This window comes from Herpailurus yagouaroundi, unplaced genomic scaffold (assembly GCF_014898765.1).
Source record: "Herpailurus yagouaroundi ecotype Mexico unplaced genomic scaffold, PumYag 28, whole genome shotgun sequence".
Lineage (NCBI taxonomy): Eukaryota > Metazoa > Chordata > Mammalia > Carnivora > Felidae > Herpailurus > Herpailurus yagouaroundi.
Window position 1 is genome coordinate 44,029,035 of NW_024412376.1, and position 5,852 is coordinate 44,034,886.

The 5,852-nt window shown below is 38.7% G+C and overlaps 1 pseudogene; it reads left to right on the forward strand.

Annotated features, from left to right (window-relative positions):
• The first annotated feature begins 717 nt into the window (after window positions 1-717).
• Window positions 718-3,819, forward strand: LOC121036338 (40S ribosomal protein S23-like; annotated as a pseudogene).
• Window positions 3,820-5,852: the final 2,033 nt, after the last annotated feature.

Below are 5,852 nucleotides of genomic sequence, written 5' to 3' on the forward strand. Positions count from 1 at the left end.
TGATTCAGGTTCAGTCCAAGGCTACTATCCTCTACCATGTCTAGAGACACTGCTAAGTAGATCAAAACCACTTCTAAGTGGAGAGGTATATATGCAGAGAGATTTCTGGAATCATATGCATCAAATTTTAAGAATTGTTTTTTGTTTGTTTGTTTGTTTTTAGAGAGGGAGAGGGAGAAAGTGCAGAGGATAGGGGCAGAGAGAGAGAGAGACAATCCCAAGTAGGCACTACACTCAGCATGGAGACTGACCGAGGATTTGATCCCGCCACTGTGAGATCATGACCTGAATTGAAATCAATAGTTGTACGTTCAACCTACTGGGCCACCAAGGCACCCCTTAAGAATGGTTTTTATTTAAAAAAAAAAAAAAGAATGGTTTTTATTAGACTTTTGGCTTTGGGTGATTTTACCTTTTCTTCTCAGAGATTTCTGTATTTCTCACATTTTTGAAATGAGCATATTTTTTAATAGAAAGGATAAAAATATTAAAACTTAATTTTAATAAAGATCAACTAGTGTATTTTTCCAGAATAGGCACTGACTCAGATTCTATTTCCCCATTCCAGAACAGTTCCTGCTCTCTAAAGTACACCTACCAAATCCATGCCCTTAGACAGTTCCTTTTCAGGGTAACTCTGGACTTGGCCATAGAACTTGCTTTGGCCAATGGGATAATGCTACCAGCGGAGGTTTAAATAACCATTTTCCTGCGACCATGTTTTTGGTTGGAGACGAAGGCACGTCTTTTAAAAGATTTTCATGTTTCTTTTAACCAACACAATCACCAAGAGAAAGAGGAAAAACCTTTGTATTTTCCTTTAACACATTTTCCATTTGCTATCACCTGAAAGTGCAAAAGAACTTCAAGTGCCTCAGTAATTAAAAAGAAGGAGTTGATATGCTGAAACACAGTAAGTTGAATATTTTTCTCAGTGGGTGGCCTGGCAAACACACACACACACACACACACACACACACACACACACACACTCGCGCTCGCGCGCGCGCGCACACACACACACACACACACACACACACACACACACACAGTGGCTCTGATCTAGCCAACCATATGGCCCTCATTTTCTGTATCTATTTCTATTTATGTTAACTCAAGAATTCTGCCACTGTAAGACGGCTGACTAACCTTTTGCCCCTTGTTTCTTTCTTGCATTAAACAGAGGGCTTAGCTTGAAACATTTCTTGGGTGCTGTTTTCTTCAGTTTTCCTCACATGGGAAAAAGAGTTCAAGGCTAAACTGCTCAGTAAAAAATTACATTTGGATTATTATTTTCTTTTAAACTGCTCCCCTATCTGCACTGTCTAAATTCTTTTCCTTTTGTATTTCATTTATTTAAGGCCATAGTCTTGCCATCTTCTTTTCTACCAAGAAAGAAAGCAAAAGATCCTGAATGATTTTAACACATGAGGAGTCAGAAGTAGTAAACAATCCAAAACCTACTGAGAGCCCACCATGGGCCTTGCATCTTACTGAACGTTACAGGAAGTTGTAAGTGGTTCCTGGCGAAACTGAGAAGTCTGCTGCCTGGGTGTCCGCAGGCTCTCGGGTCTCAGGGTGGGTGGGGACCGTGGGGAACTGGACAGCACAAGCTCAGGCTAAAAGGGCAGCTGCTACTCAGCTCCAGCCAACTGTTGCCATGTGGGAATGTAGGCCATGTCTTGCCGGGTCAGCTAGTTTTCCCCAAAAAGCTAGAAATCAAGATTTTTGCACGTAACCTCTCCATTAAAAAAGTTGTCAACCGATTCAAATTTTTAAAAAAAAACTGTGTGGGCCAACAAATGTGCAGGCCAAATCAAATAAGTCTGCAGGCCCGATTTGGGCCACGGCTTGCCAGTTTGCGCCTTCTGCTTTGCATTATAAACTTCCTCTGAATTTAAAAATGCTTACTGCACAAAATGACTTGGTGACATTTATAGTGATCTCTGTACATTTTATGGGGAAAAACCTTGAATAAGCCTTCTTGTATACAAATTCTAAACAATAAAATCGGCCACTTCATCATTCAGTGCTACAAGGCAAAGTAACCTCTTGACAGAATTTTTCACTTCTAAATAATTGTTTTGCTGTCATGTAGATTCAGCCTAAATTATGTATGTAGCAAGTCTTACTATTGTATTTTTTAGGATCAGGTCTATATTAGCACCCCCCCTCCCAATGTACACAGATATAAAATACTACCCCATAACAAAAATGACCCCTACAGAAGATTATTTGGGGTTCCTGCAGGATTATTATTGCTGGATATAACAAGTAGTTGGCAAGGATGTGGAGAAATTGGAACCTTTGTACCTTGTCGGTAGGAATGTAAAAATAGATGCAGCTATGTAAATAGTATGATGGTTTCTCAAAAAATTAAAAATAGAATTACCATATGATCCAGAGATCCCACTTCTGAGTATATATATCCAGGGTCTTGGATGAAGCAGGGTCTTGAAGAGATATGTGTACATCCATGTTCGTAGCAGCATTATTCACAATAGCCAAAAGATGAAAGCAACCGAAGTGTTCATTGACAGTTGAATGGAAAAACAAAATGTGGTCTATACATCCAATGGAACATTATTCAGTCTTAAAAAGAAGGAAATTCTGACACATCTGGAAGACAGCTGACGAACCTTTTGCGTGGATGAATCTTGAGTGAAACAAGCCACTCACAAAAAGGCAAATACTGTATGATTTCACTTATATATCTAAAGTAGTCAAATGCAAAGGAACAAGAAGTAGAATGGTGGTCCCCAGGGGCTGAGGGGAAAAGGAAAGAGGTAGCATTTATTTAATGGGTGTATGTATCGGGGTTCTCCAGAGAAACAGAACCAAAATGATGTTTATTTATATACATAGAGATTTATTTGAAGAAAGTGGCTCATGCAATTATGGAGGCTGGCAAGTGGGAAATCTGCAGGGTAGACCATCAGCCTGGAGGCCTAGGGAGGAGCCAACGTCACAGTTTCAGCCTGAGGGCTGTCTGCTGGTAGAATTCCCTCTTGCCTGGGGGTGGTCAATCTTTTACTTTATTCAGGCCTTCAACTGATTATAAGGCCTATCCATGTTATGGAGAGGAAGCTGCTTTACCCAAAGCCTACCAATTTAAATAAAAGTATCACCCAAAAAGCACCCTCAAAGAAATATCCAGAATAACATTTGACAAAATAGTTGGGCCCTGTGACCTGGTGACGTTGTCACTTAAAATTAACCATCACAATCAGTATAAAATGCCCGTTTCACAGGATGAGTTTCTGGAAATTAGTTGCATATAAATGTGAATGTACCTAACACTACTGAAATTTACACTTTAAAATGGTTAAGATGGCAAATTTTGGGTTATGTGTATTTCACCACAATTTTGTTAAACAATATATTAGATCTTTCACTTGGGCCTGTAGCACCAGCATGATGGGCAAGTGGTCGAGGTCTTTGTACTGCCAGGAAGCTCCACAGCCACAAACAGGAATGATAAACAGTACAAGGAAGCCCATTTGAGCACAGCCCTAAAGGCCAACTCCTTTGGAAGCACTTTACATTCAAAGAGAATTTTGCTTGAAAAAGTTGGGGGTGAAGCTGAACAGTTAAATTCTGTCATCAGGAAATGTGTCAGGGGCCCACTGATCAAAAATGTCAAGAAACTCACAGCTTTCATACCTATATTGCAGAAAACAATGAAGTTCTGGCTGTTGGATTGGTTGCAAAGATCATGCTGTTGGTGACATTTCTGGTGACAACTTTATTGTTGTCAAAATAGCCAATGTCTCTCTATTGACCTTCTGCAAAGGCAAGAAGAAAAGACCAAAACCATAAGTTTTGATGATTTGATGATGCAAACATGATAGTAACAAACTTTCATATGCTAAAAAAAAAAAAAAAAAAAAAAAAAGTACATTAGAGAGAGAAATTTTCTTTCACTAAATACCAAAATAAATCTTTTCATAAGAGACATTAGGGTACAAACCGGATTGTATCCTAACTTCAGGGATTTGTAAATGACCCCTAAAATGTTCTCCATGTAGCAAATTTCTATAAAAGTTTAAGAGGGTAAATTATTATGTTTCAAAAAAGCTATTCCTGTGGGGAGTTAAGATTATATAATCCAGGTATACCGCTTCCTGGAGATATAATTTTCCTTGGGAATAGAGCATAGAGAGTAAGGGAAACAGAAGTTAATACATTCCTCTGATTGTGGCCATCAATAACAAACTTTTCAACTGAAGTGTTGATAATGTCTAAACAACAGTCAATTCATGGATTAATCCTTTAATAAATCACAATAATTTTAATATTTGTGTAAACATAGCCATGAACCTAGGAAGTAGAATCTGAGTCATAGGATAAGAAAATCCATGCTTGTGATGCTTTTCAGGTAGGTTTTCTGGAATTTCATGCTCATCCTTGGGGATTCTTAATGAAGTAAGTGAGGTATTGTTTAGCGACTATTATGGCAATCTTAACTTGGAGACTGAGATCATTCACTCAATTGCCTGTATGTTAGAGAAAGTCTTCCTAGTACAAGTTTCCAAAACTGAAGCTTAACAGATGTGACAAGAAGCACCCTTTCTTTGGTCCCACTCTAACCCAGTCATTAGTGTATCCTATTAACAAGATTATATGATCCTAACGCTAAAGATCAGGGTAGGATTATGGCAGTAAAATAACTACCAATTATAACTTAAAGGTGATATAAGTTACTCTAAATTCCATAGGAAAGATTAATATAGTTTTTTTTTATTTTATTAACAGTTTCTGTAATGGCTTTTTAACCCCCCATGAAATTAGAGAGTTAAATAAGGTAGATAATCACTGTTGAGACAGAAAGTGAACTCTCCTTCTCCATGAGAAGGAGACACTTCCAGAAGCCTTCCAGTCTCCAGGAAGTGCTAACTCTTCACCAAAGTGCTAACTCTTTGAGAAGCTCATTTAGGCCTAAAGACATCAAGTCTGATGATGTGATGACAGAGGTGCTGGCTGAAATGGTGAGCTCAGCCCATTGCAATTTCATACTTTTGAGTCTCCCTGTTTTGGAAAGGAATTTTTATTTTCTTTCATCTTTACTTCATTTTTTAAAAATCCTCAACTGTATATACAAACTTGGCAAACCAGTGAATCGTAACTATGAAGGAAATCTATAAAGGCCATCTAGCATATTTCTCTGCTTCTGAGTAAATCCAAACTTCAAACTTAAGTCTACCTTTTCTTTTCTTTTTTTTAATGTTCATTTTTTTATTTGGAGAGAGTGAGAGAGAGAGAGCGTGAGCTCACACTTGCGCATGAGCAGAAGGATCAAGGAGAGAAAGTGCTCGAAAGGATCCCAGGCAGGCTCCACTCTGTCAGCTCAGAGCCCCAGTGCCTGATGCGCGGCTTGATGTCACCAACTGTGAGATCATGACTGCAGTGGAAATCAAAAGTCGAATGCTTAACTGAGGCACCCAGGTGCCCCAGTGTACCTTTTCAATGTATCTCTGGGGAAGACATTTCCCTAACTGTCCCCCCTCTACCCTGACCCAGGCTAGGTCAGGTTTCACTAGTGTAAACCTCCACAGCATATAGTATTTCTCCTTCAAAGCTTATATGGCAAATAAAACCAAATAATTACTTAAACTTTTGGTTTAAGATGGCTGACTAAACTCACACTTGGGCCTCTCTTCTCCCAAATCCCATTGATGTGATGAAAGAAATACAACAATCAAAAAATAATAAGAAGAATTTAAAAGTCAATAACAGGAAGGGCACCAATAGACCAGAAGAGTATGGAATTTCCAGATTTAATCCAGGTTAGGAGAGAACTTTTGGAGGCAAAGAACCAGAAACTTCATGTAGGTAATAAAAGAGACTGCTAG